Source organism: Dasypus novemcinctus, chromosome 19 (assembly GCF_030445035.2).
Source record: "Dasypus novemcinctus isolate mDasNov1 chromosome 19, mDasNov1.1.hap2, whole genome shotgun sequence".
Taxonomy (NCBI): Eukaryota; Metazoa; Chordata; class Mammalia; order Cingulata; family Dasypodidae; genus Dasypus; species Dasypus novemcinctus.
In genome coordinates, this window is record NC_080691.1 from 23,793,553 (window position 1) to 23,813,223 (window position 19,671).

Genomic DNA, 19,671 nt, shown 5'->3' on the forward strand with positions numbered 1-19,671 from the left:
CTCCGCTGGGGGTTCTGCCGCTCCAGGCCGGGAGCAGAGGCCATCCCTGCCGGGGCCTTTGTGGGCCCCCGCCCCGCCCGCCCTCTCCTCACACCCACTCCTTTTCCCAGTCCAGGGGGATCACTGGGGGCAGATGGAGCTATGGAACCCCAGATGGCAGCTGGGATCCCAGTTCCCTTGAAACTCAGTAGGGCCCGTGTGCCCCAAGTGGCGAGGCAGCGCGCCTCCCAACGAGGGCACGGGAAGCCTTGGCAGCGCCAAGCGGGAACGGCCCGGCGATGGTTGCCCAGAAAACTGAGGGGCCAGAGCTGGACTTTCCTCCAGCTCGGGGCTCCTTTCCCTGGACCCCAGATGGTCTCCAGACACACAAGTCCAGCTCCTAAGAACGGGGTTGGCCCTTGGCTCCGGGACCCAGAAACATGTGTGCTGGGAGACCTCATATCCAGGGCCAAATTAGTGCATTTAATGAAGCAAGCAGAGGGAATGGCTGAGTGCCTTGTCTTCCCTGTCCCTACCTCCTCTCTTGGTTTCATGCAGTCCATCTCTATCCGCCCTGTCCCTGGAGTCCTGATTCTGGAACATTCTAGCATCAGGGGGCCAGGTACTTGTCCCTCGGTCATGGAGAATGGTGCATCAGGGAGGCTGCTGAGAATCAAAGGACCCACCTGGGGGCCTGCACCCATGCCGAGTTCTCAGTTTTCATCTCTTAAACTTTCATTAAAACTACTTGCTATACGTGCCAGGGCTCAGCCCCTCCAGGCCTCCCTGGGCCCTGCCTCGGCTGCAGGCTGCTGCTTCCTGGGTTTAACTAGGCCTCAGGCACTGTATGGAGTTGGGTGAAGAACAAATACGGCAGACCACCCTGAGTCCAAAGCCCACATCTACCTCTTGCTAGTTAATGTTTGGGGCTGGGTGAGTTCATCTCTCTGCGCCTCAGTTTTCTCATCTACAAAATGGGGTAACACCACCTACCTGGGAGGGTTGTCAGGGAGGCTGCGTAAGAAGCAGCACCACGAGGATAGGCTTTAGGAACCACATCCAGCAGGTGGTCGGCTTTAAACCAATACGGTTGGGATGAATGAATGAACAAATGTGATCACGCAAATGAATGAATGAACTAGCATGAGTGAATGAATGAATGACCTTGCATGAAAGTCATCCCTCCACCTTCTGTCTCCTCTGCCGCCCTCCTAATCCAAGCCTAGGGCCTCTGGGTGCAGGATCTGGGACTAGGTTTGTCTTGGTCCTCATGATCCGTAGGTGTGCCACTTTGAGCCTCCATTTTCTCCTCTGTGAAATGGGTAGTCACCAGAACACCTCCCTCCTGGTTTGTTTGTGAGTAAAGCTCTTGGAACAGTGCCTAGAATAATTGTTCTTAACAGCCTCTGACTGCTTCTACCACTACCTCTCACCAGGACACTGCTGTAGCATCTAAGCTGGTCTCTTCTACTCTTGTCACCCACCTCCATCCCTTGTTTACAATAGCCAAAGTATTAGCTCAACAAGCAGATCTGAGCGTGTCCCCTGCCTGCCTAAAGCCTTCAGTGGCTCCCCATGTCTCTTAGGACAGAGGCTAGGCACCCTAACATAGCCTGCAAGGTCTGGCCTCTCCAGACCTCTCCAGGCATAACCACAACTGCAGCCACTCTCCCCCTTGCTTTGCAGCCCCTGGCTCCTCTCTCCCCAGCGGGCTTCTGTTCAGTTCCTCTAATGGGCTGCAACTGCAACTGCTGCACTGACTTTGCACCCGCTGTCCCTCTGCCCTCCCCAGGTGTGCTCGTTCCTACCGTAATGTCACTTCCCCAGGGTGCCCTTCCCTGGTGACACACATAGCACCATACACCTGTGCTTCATACACTTAAATTCGTGTGGCTGTACATTTAATGGAGTGATGAATTGATTAAGGTCAATCTCCCTGGTGCAGCTGGAATTGCATCCCTCCAAAAGAATATTCAAGTCCTCACCCTCGGCTCCATGAATATGTCCTTATACAGAAATAGGGTCTTTGATGAGGCCAAACTGGGTCAGGGTGGGCCCCAACCCAATCTGACTGGTGCCTTTGTGAAAGGGAAAGTTGGACTCTGAGACAGGAGAGGAGAAGGCCGTGGGAAGACGAGGCAGAGATTGAAGTGCTGCGGCTGCAAGCCAAGGAATGCAAGGACTGCTGGCAGGCACCGGAGCTGGGCAGTGCCAAGGAGGGATTCTCCATATTGCTTGGAGGGAGCGTGGCCTTGCTGTCACCTTGATTTTGGACTTCCAGCCTCCGGGAGTATGAGACAGTAAACCTCTGCTGTTTGTGGTAAGGTAGCCCCGGAAAATGAAGCCACCCCACCACTGGATGGGAACATCCTGAGAATGGGGTTCGTCCCTGGTTTGCTGCTGGTGCCCACCCACATGCTCCCACTTCACTCAGCTGGCCCTCTGTAGCAGTTTGATATGGTTATGAAATCCAAAAATAGATATGGATTATGTTTGTAATCTGGGCTGTACCTGGGCATAATTAAATTATGATTAGGGCTTTGATTGGGCCAGGTCATTAGGGCGTTGAGTCCCCACCCCTTGGTGGATGGGGACTCACAGGTAAAAGGCATGGCAAAGGACAGAGTTGGGGATTTTTGATGTTGGGTTTTTTAATGTTGGAGTTTGATGCTGAAGTCTTAAGCTGGAGTCCTAGGAAGTAAGCTCACAGAGGAAAGAGAAGCAAGCCCCGGGAAGAGAGGAACCCTAAGCCCAGGAAGAAAGAAGCCCTGGGAAGAGAGGAACCATGAGCCCATAGAGAAGCAAGACCCTGGAAGGGACCAGGAAGCCTGAACCCTCGCAGACGTCGGCAGCCATCTTGCTCTAACACGTGAAAATAGACTTTGGTGAGGGCAGTAACTTATGCTTTATGGCCTGGTATCTGTAAGCTCCAACCCCAAATAAGTACCCTTTATAAAAGCCAGCAGGCTTCTGGTATTTTGCATCAGCACCCCTTTGGCTGACTAATACACCCTGCTTCCTCCCCCGGCCCCTGCACCTCTTTACCTGAGGACTTTCTCCAGCTCCAACATCTATTAAGCCACCCTCGTGGAAGGCCAGAGGTGCACAAAAATTAATCAGGGCCATCCTCGAGCCAGCGCCTGCGGGGCATTGGTGGATGAATACCCAGCTGCCTCACCCCTTGGGTGGGACACCTCCGAGGATCGTGTCCTGCGTGGGTTCCCAGAACTTCCCAGTGGGATTAAGCTCCACTTGCCCCCAGTGGGAGCTGCCTGGTAACACGCTCTTGGTTGTCACCTTCCCTTCCCTGTCTTAGGTCCCCATCTCTCTACCCGTCTTCTGTCACTTCCCATACACGTGTACTTAAATCCTTATTCCAGGGTCTATTTCTGGAAGGGGTGGGGGGGGGGGCAGACTAAGACACCATTTCCCCAGGAGCTAGCATGAAGCCCAGCATACAGCTGGTGCTCCATAAAAGCATTTCTTGAGTGAATGAGGAATGAATGAAAGAATGAAATCAGGCAAGCAAGGAAAACTTCCAGGGGTAACAACTCATCTGCTTTGGCCACAGAAGTCACTCAGGGAAACTTACTACCCCTATCTGGGCCTCAGTTTCCCCATTTATGAGATCACCAGCGAAGGAGCAGGAGAGTATGGAGAGCAGGGCTGGGAGGTCTCTAATCAAGCAGTTCTCAATAGCGGGGATTTTGCCTCTGGGAGACATTTGGGAGCCTTTTTGTGGTTATGACTGAGGTGGTGTGTGCTACTGACTTCTGGTCGGTAGAGACCAGGGATGCTGTGAAACATCCTAAAATGCACAAGATAACCCCCCTCACCCCCACCCCTCCACAACAAAGAACCATCCAGACTAGAATGTCAATAGCACCGAGGTTGAGAAACCAGGTCCCAAATCTAAAAATCTGATTCTAAGATGGAATAAAAATCCTCTAGCTTCTCAGAAGACCCCATCCTGTAGTTCATCTATTCGAGGAGTATATTTTTCACGTCTTTTTATCTTTGAGATCAGAATGTGTCTGACAATCAATGGTGTATGGTAGTTTAATGGGCAGAGGCTTTACTTCTTTTTTCCTAGGGTAATAAAATAAGGGTGCACTCCATCTTAGATTTGATAGCACATGGTACTTCATTTACCTTCCTGGGTTTGTACTTCACTGGACACTAGAGAGTGCTGTGCTGCTCCAGGGACACTGGCGACTGTGTCAAAGCCTTGTCAATAACAATCTACACTTTACTAGCCCACTGTGGTCAGTGGAAAGTGTGCTGACCACTGTATCAAACTAGCACCGCTATTTTTGCTTTCTCTGACCTGAATCCTTATTTTTCTCTCTCCATGCCCATAGGCAAAGCTATTCTTCACTTACACCATCCACATTCTCACCCCTGAGATGCTATCCTGCAGGCGCCCCAAACCAGTAACCCTCTGGGAAGGCTGGTCTGAGAAGACAAGATCTATCCCAATTTAATGGAGAGACTCCCAACAAAGCCTGCAGCTGCACACGGTCCACATAGCCTGAGGCACTGTTTCTCCAAATGGACTTGACCGTGGCACTCCAGGAGCGGAGGGTCCATGAAACACTCTCACAAGGATAACCTAGGGTAGAGCAGTTGTCGACGTCACCCTGCCAAACACTGTTCCTTACCTGGTTCTCATAACCTTAAATAGTCCCTCAAGATGCCATTAAGGGAAGTGGATTTGGCCCAATGGATAGGGCGTCCGCCTATCACATGGGAGGTCCAAGCTCAAACCCCGGGCCTCCTTGACCCGTGTGGAGCTGGCCCACGTGCAGTGCTGATGCGCGCAAGGAGTGCCGTGCCATGCAGGGGTGTCCCCCATGTAGGGGAGCCTCACACTCAAGGAGTGCATCCCCTAAGGAGAGCTGCACAGCGTGAAAGAAAGTGCAGCCTGCCCAGGAGTGGAGCCATATACACGGAGAGCTGATGCAGCAAGATGATGCAACAAAACAAGACACAGATTCCAGGTGCTGCTGACAAGAATATAAGCAGACACGGAAGAACACACAGCGAATGGACACAGAGGGCAGACAACTGGGGCGGGGGGGAGGCAGGGGAGAAGGGGAGAGAAATAAATAAAAAATAAATCTTAAAAAAAAAAAATGCCATTAAATTCACCCCCTGGTCGAGGAAAGAAACCTTTTAGTTAACTATCCTTCACCATGCAGCTTGGGTCCTGGCTCCTCTCTGGGACCCACGGGGCTGAGTGACCACAGCCCTCTGAATTCATCCAGACCACAACACTCGTCTGGTGACTGATGAGACAACAGTCTTTTTATGTGCCTCCCAAGGCCATGGTTCTGAACTTGAGCCCGCAGTGGAATCCCCTGGCGGGCTTGCTAAACAACAGACTGCGGGCGGTGCCTCTCACAGACTCCTGAGTCAGTCGCCCTCGGGTGGGGAATCTGCTCTTCAAGCAAGTGAAGCTGACGCTGCTTGTTCAAGGACCACGCTTTGAGAACCTCTGGCCTAGACCATGATTTCAAGGTCACAGGTCTTGCCCCTGTTTACTTTCTAGATTCTTGGCACACAGTGGGCAGAGACAACATTTGCTAAATAAATTGAATTAGGTATTAATTACAAGTCCTCTATGTGCTAAAGCATGACCCTAAACTTTACAAAAGTGGCATAAAAGGAGTGGAAACAGGTGCTCCGTCTTGCAGAAGGTTCCAGCCCAAGCCAGTGCCTAATAATAAAGACATGTAGTTTTGCTCCCACAATCTATACTTGGCACTTCATACATATTATCTCTTCTAATATACTCTTGCCACACCCAGGGACATATGTTTTATCTTTCCCATTTGTAGAGAAGATAGCAGAGTCTTGGAAAGTCCCTTATTCTCCACGTGAATTGTCTTACCCCTGAGCCCCTGAGGTATGACAGGAGACATTTCATTCAAGCCATGTAATAAATACATTTTCCTGGAGGTTCATTTTAGTTAAAGGCTTTGGGAAAGGGAAACTTGGTTTCGAAACATGCACATAAGCAAAAGTGGCATTCTGTTTTTCCACACTGTCTACCTCAAAATATTTTTTGCCACAAAACACAGTATTTCAAGGACATTTTACCATTGTGTTCTTAGAACTTGCAGGTGGTAAACTCTCTCCTCCAATTCTGACTGTACTTGAGTGAAGTCGCTAAGCCCAGATGGGATTCAAAGGCAGATAGGTCTGAATCCCAAAACCTATGTTTTTAACCGCATTCTTAAGGCAGATCCACCAGTTTACAGGGCTTTTTTTTTTTTAAACACAGGCTCTGGGCATTTGGCTTGGAGGTGATGACGTTGGAACCCTATCAAGTACCATTGGAAATGAATCGTAGTAACTATTGTTTCCTTGCTTATGCATAACCATCGTTATGACAATGGATGAACCCTCATTCTAGGCAAATCCTTGCTAGTCCTTTCTGTGCCAGATACTCTTTTTAAAAAAATTTATTGTCTTTTTTTTTAAAGATACATAGGTCACACAAAATGTTACATTAAAAATATGAGAGGTTGGTGGGGCAAGATGGCGTCTGAGTGATGGCGTCACAGTCTCTCCTGCAAAGAAGCGGCCGAGTGGGGTTGGAGTCTTGCCGGAGCAGGCTGTTTCGGGGGCTTGCAAGGCAGGAGGTGATGGACGTCAATTTGGAGAGACTGTGACAGAAGTAGTGCTTGCTAAGGTAGAATTGCTGGTTACAAGCACAGAGGTCGGAAGCTATGGGGAGGCGGGACCCTTCCCCCTGGGGCTGGCTGCCGCGGTGTTCCCTGAGAGCTGTTGGTGGTGCGGCGGCGTTCCTGGGCCCCGTGATCCCCAGATGCGTGGTCCCCAGGTCCATGTCCCCTAAGCCCTCATAGCCAATGTTCCACAGACGTACATACCCTGAGTCTGCAGTGTCCTGGACTTCTCTTTCCCAAGTCCAGCGCTCCTGGAGGTCTGGGATTGCTCTAGCCCTCCAGTTTTGGACTGACTCCGTGGGAGGGAGGGATTCGGTGGGGGGTGTAGTAGGGGGGCCTGGCTAGTGTGGGTTCAATTTTCTGGTCCCCTCCCTTTGTTTTGTTTTGTTTTGTTCGTTCTTGGACGAGCATACCAGCTGGCTTGGGGAGAGCCTGGGAAGAAAGGAGTGGCGAATCTGCTGAGAAAGACCAACTTACCTAAATACCCTGGGATAGGAAACTTGGTCTGGGAGAAGGTGGAGTCAGAAAATCAACTCGCCCTCCAGTAGCACACCTAAAGTGGAGGGACTATAGGAGGTGTTTTCCAAGCCTCCAATAGCATACTTGGGGTTCCTGGTGAGGTGTGGGTGCTCTCTCTCTGGAAATTAAGAGTCATTGTTTTCTGTGCAGAGCTGGTTCAACAAGGACCCACTTGAATCTCCTACTGGACCCCTCATGCAGCTTTCCTGCTGCCTGGGAGAGAGGGAAGTGAGGAAGGGAGAAAGGGGGAACGTCAGATTCCTAAGCATTTTGTTTAACTGAAAAGAGGAGTCCTTGCTTGAAACTTTGTCTGGTATTTTGTTGGTTTGTCTTTTTGTTTTAACTTCCTTTTTTCCCCCCAAGGCCCTTTTTTCTTTCTTTTTTTCCTCTATTTCTTTTTCTTGCTTGCTTCTCTGCTCCCTTTTCTCCCTTTCTTTTTCTTTTCTCTCTTTCTCTTTTACTTTTTTTTATATTAGGTGCTGCAAGGAGTGCTTCACATTTCTGTATTTCCTCATCCTCCATTTCCTCTTTGCTGTGTGTATTGATTTTAGCCATCAACACTATCCCCTTTCCTCTACATCTTTCTATCCTCCATCATTTATTGTTTCTCTTATATTACACCTCTCTTTGTCCCCCTATTTTCCTGACTTTTTATTTCTAACACTTTTGTTCTGTTTTCTGTCTCATATTCACTTTTTTTTTAACAGTGCATGGAACAGTGATTTATTGATTTTTTTAAAAAGAAATTAATTTCAAAAACAGAAAATAGACAGCTAGGAAGGCCATATTTGTGGTTACCAAAAATTCCAAGTAATGTATATAAAGTTTATATTGGAACAGGAAGACTACAGATGATTCTGAGTAATCCTTACATTAACACTTTTTAAAATTTCTTTTCCCAAAGATTGTTATTGCTTTTTTTTAAAAAAAACTATTCCATTTCTTCACTTATACATTTTTCAAATTGATTGCCTTTCACCAAAAGTTTCTAAAGAGAGGAAGATTGAAGGGAGTTTCATAAGATCTCTTACAACCCCTTTCCAGATCACTGACAGTATCACTGATTGGACATCACTGCATTACCATGTTCTCTTAATTCTGACATGGGAAAATATTAACTTTTCTAGAGTCCTTAGGCAAATTGCTGTTGAAAGGGAAATCTGAGGAAGATTTCTGCTTCTCTATCCAGTGTACCATTCATTAGATCAAACTTCTTTGGAATTTAGAATTAGAGTTTTAAATTTTGTTCTGTTTTTACTTGTTGCCTTTTGATTATAATTTGTAGTTGATTATAATTATATTTGTTTTTTTAGATGATAGTTTTATTTATTTAAAAAATTTTAAATTAAAAGCTCACAAGGAATATATTCACTCTTTATATTATTGTCCTTTCTTTTCTCTTTCCCTCTTTCCTGAACATACTGGCCTTTTAATTCACATTATATTCCTCCCCATATTCAGTTTACTGTCTCATTGTATGTACTCTACTTTTCTTACTGTTATAACTTTACATACCTTACATGAGCCTAATATCCATTCTCCTAGATCTCACATGGTTCCTCTGTTAATATTTACTATCAATACTACTATTATTCATTTTCTTTTCTTACTCCTTTTGCTTTCTTTGGCTCTAATATTTTTCTTCAAGTGAACTTAGCCAACAAAGAGCAAATAGAATAAGAAGAACAAAGTGACAAAGAGAAGACTTAACATGCACACAAAAACAATGACTAATTAAACCCCAAACTAGACAAAGAAGCTAAGCAACTGATTAAACCTGTCAAGATAAAATGATGACCAGACAGCAACAAAAACTACAAACCAAATCAGTAATCAGGGAAACATGCCCCAATCCAATGAACAAACTAAAAACCAGGAAGAGGAGCAGAACATCAAACAAGTAATTAAAGCTCTCAAAACATATATTAGGGACCAATTTGAGGAAGTGAAGGAAGAGGTTAAGAATATGAAGAAAACACTTGGAGAGAATACAGAAGAAATTGCAATCATACACAAAAAGATAATGGATATGATGGTGATGAATAGCACAATTCAAGAAATCAATAATACACTCTCAGCAAATAACAGCAGACTTGAATAGGCAGAGGAGAGAATTAGTGATGTGGAAGACAGTACATCTGAAATCAAACAGATAGTAGAACTGGTTGATAAAAAGATAGAAAAAATCCGACCTGGACTTAGGGACCTGAATGACAATGCAAAACGTGCAAACATATGCATTATAGGCATCACAGAAGGAGAAGAGAAGGGAAAGGGGGCAGAAGGAGTGTTGGAGGAAATAATGGTTGAAAACTTCCCAAACCTATTGAGGGAGATGAATGCACGTGTCCAGGGAGCACAATGCACCCCAAATAGCATAAATCCCAATAGGCCTACCCCAAGACATATACTTGTCAAATTATCCAATGCTCAAGACAAAGAGAAAACACGAAAAGCAGCAAGAGAAAAGAGAACCATCACATGCAAAGGAGGCTCCATAAGATTAAGTGCTGATTTCTCGTCTGAAACCATGGAGGCAAGAAGGCGGTGGTATGACATAGTCAAGGTATTAAAAGAAAAAAATTTCCGACCAAGAATACTCTATCCAGCAAAGTTAGCATTCAAAAATGATGGAGAGTTCAAAATATTCACAGGTAAACAGAAACTAACAAGAATGCCAAGTAAGAATCCTGCCCTTTGAGAAATACTAAAGGGAGTTCTGCAGGAAGAAAGAAAAAAACAAGAGAGACAGAGTTGGAGGAGAGTGTAAGAGCAACTAAAAAGTCAAAAACAGGGAAAAAAATCAAACAAAATATGACAAACACAAATCCAAAGAAAATATGGCTAATATAAGTAATTCCTTGAAAGTAATAACACTGACTGTCAGTGGATTAAACTCACTTGTCAAGAGACTCAGATTGGAAGATTGAATAAGGAAATATGACCATCTATATGTTGTCTACAAGAAACATATCTTCTACCCAGGGATGCAAGGAGGTTGAAAGTGAATGGCTAGAAAACAATCTTTCAGATAAACAATAACCAAAAAAGGGCAGGAGCAGCTATATTAATATCAGACAAAATAGACTTTAAATGCAAAACAATTGTGAGAGACAAAGATGGATACTACATATTAGTGAAAGAGATAATCTTTCAAGAAGAAAGAACAATTATAAACATTTATGCTCCTAACAAGGGTGCCTCCAAATACGTGAGGCAAACAATGGAAAAACTAAGTGGAAGAATAGATGCCTCTACAATTATAGTGGGGGGCTTTAATATACCACCATCAACTTTGGACAGAACATCTCAAAAGAGAATCAATAAAGAAACAAAGACTTTGAACAATATATTAGAGGAGCTGGACCTAATAGACATATACAGAACATTATACCCAAATACAGCAGGATATACATTCTTCTCAAGTGCACATGGATCATTCTCCAAGATAGACCACATGCTAGGCCACAGAAAAAGTCTCAATGAATTCAGAAAGATAGAAATCATACAAAATAATTTCTCTGACCACAGTGGAATGAAACTGGAAATCTGCAAGGGCCAGAGACCCAGATTTGGCACCAAGATTTGGAAGTTAAACAACACACTCTTAGAAAAAGAGTGGGTCAAGGAGGAAATCTCAAAAGAAATTAATAACTACCTTGAAACTAATGAAAATGATAACACAACATATCCAAACTTATGGGATGCAGCAAAAGCAGTACTGAGAGGGAAATTATAGCCATAAATTCATACATAAAAAAAGAAGAGCTAAAATCAAAGAACTAACTGCAAACTTGGAGGAATTAGTAAAAAAACAACAAACTAAACCCAAAGGAAGAAGAAAGAAAGAAATAACAAAGATCAGAGCAGAACTAAATGAACTAGAAAATAAGAAAGCACTTGAAAAAATAAACAAAACCAAGAGCTGGTCCTTTGAGAAGATCAATAAAATTGACAAACCCTTAGCTAGACTAACAAAGAAAAAAAGAGAGAAGATGCAAATCCACAAAATAAGAAACGAGAACGATGTCACCACTGACCCCACAGAAATAAAGACTAACATAAGAGGATACTTTGAAAAACTGTATTCCAACAAGAAGGACAATTTAGAGGAAATGGACAAATTCCTAGAAACACATAAGCAGCCTACATTGATGAAAGAAGAAATTGACGATCTCAACAAACCACTCACAAGGAAAGAGATAGAATCAGTCATTAAAAACCTCCCAACTAAGAAGAGCCCAGGGCCAGACGGCTTCACAGGTGAATTCTACCAAACATTCCAGAAAGAACTAACACCAATCTTGCTGAAACTCTTCTAAAAAATCAAAACAGAAAGAACATTGCCTCTTTCTATATGATCCCAACATTACTCTAGTACCAAAGCCAAACGAAGACACCACAAGAAAGGAAGATTACAGACCAATCTCTCTAATGAACCTAGACACGAAAATCCTCAATAAAATACTTGCTAATCGTATTCAACAACACATTAAATGAATTATACACCATGACTAAGTGGGAGTCATTACTGGTATGCAAGGATGGTTCAACATAAGAAAATCAATGTAAAACACCATATAAACAGATTGAAGGAAAAAAATCACACAATCATATCTACAGATGCAGAAAAAGCATTTGACAAAATACAGCACCCTTTCTTGATAAAAGCACTGCAAAAGATCAGAATGGGAGGAAACTTTCTGAACATGATATATGAAAAACCCAACGGCGGGCCACTGAACTCTCTCTCTCAGGACCTCCACCCCAACCTCACCCCGAACAGCTCTCGGCTCTCGGGGTGGTGACTCATGTGAGGGTTCAGGCAGCTGTGGTTGCCACCACTGCTGCTCTTGCTGCCACAGCTCGTAATTCAAGGAGCCGTGTACGGCCCTGAGGCCGGAACCATGAACCTAGGTAGCAGTAGCGGTGTGTGAGGCACCCCTCGACCAAGAGGCACTGCCACCAGTGCCTGCGGCTGTCCTTGGTGCCTGGAGCTGACCTGCAATGTAGCAACAAGTTGCTTCTGCTGGTGGCGGCAGGAGAGGGACAGGAGCCGCAGGGCCTTGGGGACTGTGAGAAGGAGGAGCTGCAACCGCCGTCCCAGCACTACTTCCTCTGTTTCCCCAGGGATGTGCAGAATTATCATGAAATTATAACTCATCATCCTGAGAATTACCAGTGGGAAAACTGGAGTCTAGAAAACATTGCCACCATTCTAGTTCATCCGTTCCCCAGTAGTTATATTTGGGTGATAAAGTGTTCCTGAATGCATTGGCACAAATTCAGCTGCTATGACAATTTTGTGAAAAGCAACATGTTTGGTGCCCCAGAGCACAATACTGACTTTGGTGCTTTCAAGCACCTTTATATTGTTATTAGTTAGTGCTTTTAACTTAATTCAAAACAGTTTGCTATCAAAGAAGAATGTGAATGCTTCAAATAAGGATTCCAAAACATCTAATTGTAGATCCAGTTCTTACACTACTAATGGTTGTCAGGTAGAGAAAGAGAGCACCTGTGAAAAATCTGATGAGTCTGTCATGAGTTTTTAACCACCATCACTAAATGGTGCATCTTTTACTTTGATTGGATTCAGTAAAGGTTGTGTTGTTTTGAACCAGTTGCTCTTTGAATTGAAAGAAGCCAAGAAAGACGAGAACATAGGTACCATTGTCAAAAGCATAAGAACCATGTACTGGCTGGCTGGAGGTCATTCTGGAGGAAGCAATACTTGGGTTACTTGTCCAGAAGTCTTGAAAGAATTGTCACACACAGAAATTGTCATTCACACCCATGTAACACCTTAACAAGTACGCGATCCAGTGAGATCTTAGATTGGAAAAGAGCACAAGAAATTTGTTCAGATACTTGGGGATTTTGGTATGCAGGTGACCAGCCAAATTCATTTTGCAAAGGAAGCTCTTTCTATAAAGAATCACTTCAGGGTTCATAAAGCATTTTGAGACTGCAAGAATATCAAAGTTCTCGTTGAGTGGAAGAGCATAAGCACTTTGTCACAAATTCAGATGAGATTTAATTCAATAGATGCATCATCAGTTGGGGGTGGGACGATGCACACATTCCTAAAGTTGCTTGTGCATATGAACAATTTTTAATTTGGACTGTGAATGACAGTTAATTTGAAATCTTAAAACATGGTGATGAGGAGATATAAGACCCTTAAAAATAAAAGTTAGAGTATAGTCCTTATAAAAGGCAACAAAAATTTTTATTGTTGATTTTCTGAATGTTTTAAGCTAATTTAGGTGACACTATAACAGTAATTATCTATTTTGGCACTCAAAACTTTTGAGTGGAAACACTATTTCTTTTCAAACAAAGCAAAGTCACACTGATGTTTTCCATAATTTTGGAGTAACTGTACCATGTCTCTTATGTTTTGTAAACTCATGGACTCACTCTTTAAAATGTTACCAAGTACTTTTTTTCTCCTGAGTCCAGATATATTTGTTTCCAATGTCCAAGAATGTAATAGTTAAAGTGGGTTTTTACAAACATATCACACTTAAGCATGGTGGCTTAATTTTTAATTGATGACTTTTGTATAAGACATTTTGAGGTGTTGAACCTTAGCCATTCATTTAAATCGAGCATAATTATGTATATTGGGTAAAGTTATACTACAGAGCAGATTTCAGATCTTTTCATTCTATCTTTTGAAAGCGATTATCTTGGGTAAAATAAATACATAATGGGCTATTTGTTAGTTCTCTGTTGAAAAGGAGACAGATTCCTCAGATCTAAGTTAGTGTTTCTCCAGAAGCATGATTCCCTCTGCCAAAAGAAAACAGCTCTCTTTGGCCCAAAGCAAAATTATATTCCTATGAGAAAAGTTACAGGGGAAAGTTCGAAGACACAAATAATTTAATTTTGGCTCAAAAACTGAATTTGCTTAACATTGCTACATAATTTGGGTAGTTTCCTTCTGCCCGTTTTTTCTTGACCTAGATAAATATAATTTGAGAAACCAAGATCTAATGAATGTCAACCAATATTGAAACATAACTTTGTGATTACAATACAAGTGAGCAGTCCCTTTTTTACTGTTTATTAATGAATGTCTTTTGCAAGTCATAAAGTAACTAAGCAGAAAAGTAACATGCTGCTTCAGGACTGAAGAAAAATAAGACAATGAAGATTAGTATCTTAATAACCCAGAAGATCTATATATATAAAACAATATATAGAATAAAAATGTTAATTTCTTAGTTTCTTCCCAGAACTGTATTTTAATAACTCTATAAATGCATTCCAAATATTCACTCATGAAAAAGAACTCTTACCTATCAAAGGCTAAAAATAACATCCTTTTTTGTGTGTGTTTTAACACTTAATTTTAATAAACTTTAGAATATTGTCTAATTAGTTTTTTTAAAACAAAGTAGTTTTGTATTGCTTTAACTTCCTATTTCTTTTGAGACCAAAAATTCCCATCAAGAAAACAAGTCAGCCTGATTCCAGCCTTTTGTTTATTATTTTGCCTTAAACACCATGATTTCTTGAATGGATGTTTTCCATTTGTTTAATAATTCTTGGCTAAATTTACATGTACCTAATGTAAAGTAACTGAGTTGCTGAGGAGGGAACTGAAATGAAAGACGTGGGACTCAGCAGGATTCATAAAAAATCCGATATTTAAAAATCTAGGTTCTTCAGCTATCCACAGTCATGTGAATGCTAAGTTATAATCATTATATGTTGAATCAGTGTTAAGAATAACTCATACTGTATATTGTATATATGAATTACTGTGGTCTAAAACTTTTGTGAAGACAAGTTTAATAATTAGGAAAAAAAAAAAGAAAGGACATAGACACTGAGGAAAAGACAGAAGAAGTTGCCTTGCCAATTTGCATACAGGGCAACACTTATTGCAGTGATGGAAGGCAAAACATCAAAAACAAAGTTTTTGCATTTTTTAATTTCTTGATATCCCAATTTATTTTTACCTTAATTTTTCTAAATTAATATGTATTCTATATCTAACCTTTAAACGCATCACTTATTAATGGAACATGGCAATATATTGGGTTTCATTTTTGAAGAAGTTTTGGATCACAGAGAGGTTCAACAATGGCAGGGGAGGAATACTGGTGTGGGATGTTACTGACAGGGGACACATGGTTGGCAGGGAGTTCTACAGGGCATATATCCAGGGTACATAAAAATGTTTGGATATTTTCATAGTGGTTACAATTAAAAACAACAACTGAGGGAGTGCTGAGTTCCTAGACAGGGGAGCCCTATCACAGTCCCTGAAGGAACAGCAACAATCCCCCAAAGCAACGGCAAAGACCAAAAAAGAAGGAAGGTCCAACAATGAGCCCTTGATACTAATGACTATGCTTGTAAGCCTGTGCACCTGAAATAAGAACAAGGCCTAGAGCTGCAGGGTGCCTAAGAGTTACCTCCTGAGAGCCTCTGTGTTGCTCAAATGTGGCCAGTCTCGAAGCCAAACTCAACATGTAAATGTGTTGCCTTCCCCCCAGAAAGGGACATGACTCCCGGGGATGAGCCTCCCCGGTGCCAAGGGATTACTACCAAGTACCAGCTGATGATGTAACTAGAAAATGACCTTGAATAAAAGGGTCAACTTGGACCAGCAGAATATCTCAGTCTACATATAATACCAGGAGTTAGAAATGCTTTTTGACCTGAATCAAAGGGGGAAATGGAAAATACAAACGAGTTTATATGGCTATGAGTCTCCAAAAAGAGCTGGGAGATTATCAGAGTGGTTGCCCTTATGCACACCTCAGCAAAGTCCCATAGACAGATAAAGTAGATACAACCTCAGATATTGGTTCTTCTGAGGGCTACAGAGACCCACAGGTTCTATGATCATGGAAGATGGAGTTCAGTGCCATGTTAGTTGGCTCTACTTTGGAGTTTGTGTTTCTGTGTGATGGAGCTGGACTCAGATGTGATCTTTTTTCACAAGCCTCTCCTATTACTTTTACAGGATCTGTAGTTGGTTCTGGGGTTTAGTGTATATCCAGGGGACCTGAATCTCTGGACTGACCAAGTGATAGCCAGGCCCTGAGCCTCAACAGACTTGCAACTCCTACACTCTCGTTTATGGGACTTATCCCACTCAGCTAACATGGAGGAGAGAAAGGTCAACCACCACACCAGGGAGCCAAGAGTGCCTACAACTGAAAGCAGGAGGATTGCATCCAGCATCCATGTGGAATCTAAGCCCCCTCTTGATATAGATGTGGAGTGGACACAACCATTCTAAGGGCCACAGGATGGAGAAATAGAGTATGGATTAGAGTAGACTTACTGATATTCTATTCATGAACTATTGTGATTAGTAATTGAAGAAAATGTGGCATTGGTGTGGAGAAAGTGGCCATGGTGGCTGCTGGGGGTAGGGAGTGGGAGGAAGAAATGTGATGTGGGGGCATTTTCAGGGGTTGGAGTTGTCCTGGTGGTGCTGCAGGGACAGTTACTGAACATTGTATGTCCTCCCATGGCCCACTGGGCTATGGTGTGGACCATTGACCGTGGGGTGCAGCAGTGCTCAGAGATGTATTCACCAAGTGCAATGAATGTCTCATGATGATGGAGGAGGTTGTTGTTATGGAGGGAGGAGTGGGGTTAGAGAGGGGTATATGGGGACCTCACATTTTTTTAATGTAATGTTAAAAAAAATAAAGACAAAATAAATTTTAAAAAAGAATAACTCACTGAGCACCTGGAACTACCATTGCAGCAAAATGAGGCAAGGTTGAAAACAAAAATATTCTTGAATTAAAATATAAAAAACAAAAAACCCCCACAGCTAACATCATTTATAATGGTGAAATCCTAAAGTCTTTCCCTCTAAGATCAGGAACAAGGCAAGGATGCCCACTATCACCCCTTCTATTTAACATAGTCTTAGAAGTACTTGATCGAGCACTAAGGCAAGAACCAGATATAAAATGCATCCAAATTGGAAAGGAAGAAGTCAAAATTTTACTATTTGCAGATGATATGATCCTATATGTAGAAAACCCTGAGAAGTCTACAACAAAGCTTCTAGAACTTATAAATGAGTTCAGTAAAGTCACAGGTTACAAGATCAATGTGCAAAAATCAGTAGCATTTCTGTACACCAATAATGACAATCTGAGGAGGAAATCAAGAAACAAATACCATTTACAATATTAATTTAAAAAATCAAATACCTAGGAATAAATTTAACTAAAGATATAAAAGACATATACACAGAAAACTACATAACACTGTTCAATGAAATCAAAGAAGACCTAAATAAATGGAAGAATATTCCCTGTTCATGGATATTATTAAGATGTTTATACTACCAAAACTGATCTACAGATTCAATGCAATCCCAATAAAAATCAACACAGCATTCTTTGATGAACTAGAGAAACTAACTATGAAATTTATTTGGAAAGGAAAGAGGCCCTGAATAGCCAAGACATATTGAAAGAGAAAAATGAAATTGGAGGAATCATACTACCTGACTTCAAAACATACTACAAAGCTACAGTAGTAAAAATGGCATGGTATTGGCACAAGGATAGACACACTGGCCAATGGAACCAAATGGAGAGTTCTGATATAGATCCTGATATATACAACCATATGATATTCGACCAGGCCACCAAACCCTCTCAACTGGGAAAGAATGGCCTCTTCAATAAATGGTGCCTGGAGAACTGGATATCCATATGTAAAAGAATGAAAGAGGATTACCAACTCACACTTTATACAAAAATCAACTCAAGATGGATCAAAGACCTAAATACAAGAGCCAAGACCATAAAGACGTTGGAAAGCAATGTAGGGAAGCATCTACAGGACCTTGTAATAGGAAACAGCTTCATGAACTTCACATCAAAAGCACGAGCAGCAAAAGAACAAACAGATAAATGGGACTTCCTCAAAATTAAAGCTTTCTGCACCTCAAAGGAGTTTGTCAAGAAAGTGAAAAGAGAGCCTACACAATGGGAGAAATTATTTGGTAACCATATATCTGATAGGAGACTTATATCCTGCATATATAAAGAACTCCTATATCTCAAAAATAAAAAGGCAAACAGCCCATTTTAAAAATGGGGATAAGATTTGAACAGACACCTCTCCAAAGAAGATATACAAATGGCTAAAAAATACATGAAAAAAAAATGCTCAAAATCACTAGCTGCTAAGGAAATGCAAATCAAAACAATGAGATACCATCTTACTCCCATAAGACTGGCAGCTATCAAAAAATCAGAAGACTACAAGTGCTGGAGAGAATGTGGAGGAATGGGAACACTCATCCACTGCTGGTGGGAATGATGAAGGATCCAGTCATTCTGGAGGACAGTTTGGTGGTTTCTCCAAAAACTAACTGTAAAGAAAAAATAAATTGGTGTATCAAAAAATGAAAAAAATGAAAAAGCTTTGTTTTTGATATTTTGCCTTTCATCACTGCTATGGGTGTTGCCCTGTATGTACAGTGGCAAGGAAATTTCTTCCATTTCTTCCTCAGTGTCTTCATCCTTTCTTTTTTACCTAATTATTAAGTTTGTCTTCACATAAGTTTTAGATCACAGTAATTCACATATACAATTTATGGTACTCCCACATATCCAACATCAAACCCTTTGTCCCTTCCCCAGCAATGATCTTTTTACATGTTTCATTTTTTTCATTTTTTGATACCCCAATTTATTTTCCCTTTATTTAAATTTTCTAAATTACTATGTATTCTATATCTAACCTTTAAATCCATCACTATATTCCATTTTACTTTTTTTTTTTTCATTTTACTATTAATGGAACCTGACAGTATATTAGGCTTCCTTTTTAAAGTTTTGGACTACAGAGAGGTTCAACTATGGCAGGGAGGAACACTGGTGTGGGGTGTTATTGATAGGGGGCACATGGTTGGGAGGGAAGTTCTTCAGGGCATGTATACAGGGCACATAAAAATGTTTGGATATTTTCATGGTGGTTTCAGTTTAAAATGACAACTGAGGGAGTGCTGAGTTCCTAGCCAGGGGAGCTCTATCACATTCCCCAATGGAACAGCAACAATCCCCCAAGTGCAGTGGCAAAGACCAATAAAGATGGATGGTCCAATAATGAGCCCTTGATACTGATGGCTCTGATTATGAGCCTGTGTGCCTGAAATATGAACTAGGCCTAGAGCTGCAGGGTGCCTGAGAGCCTCCATGTTGCTCAAATGTGGTCACTTTCTAAGCCAAACTCAGCATGTAAATGCATTGCCTTCCCCCCAGCATGGGATATGACCCCCGGGTATGAGCCTCCCTGGTGCCAAGGGATTACTACTGATCACCAGCTGATGATGTAACTAGAAAAAGACCTTGAATAAAAGGGTCAACTTAGACCAGCAGAATATCTCAGCCTACATGTAATATCAGCTGTTAAAAACTGCTTTTTGACCTTTGATAAAAGGGGAAATGGAAAGGACAAATGAGTTTATATGGCTATG

At 42.1% G+C, this 19,671-nt stretch overlaps 1 pseudogene; it reads left to right on the forward strand.

The window, feature by feature from the left end:
• The first annotated feature begins 12,001 nt into the window (after positions 1 to 12,001).
• On the forward strand, positions 12,002 to 13,156 carry LOC101418719 (mitochondrial protein C2orf69 pseudogene; annotated as a pseudogene).
• Positions 13,157 to 19,671: the final 6,515 nt, after the last annotated feature.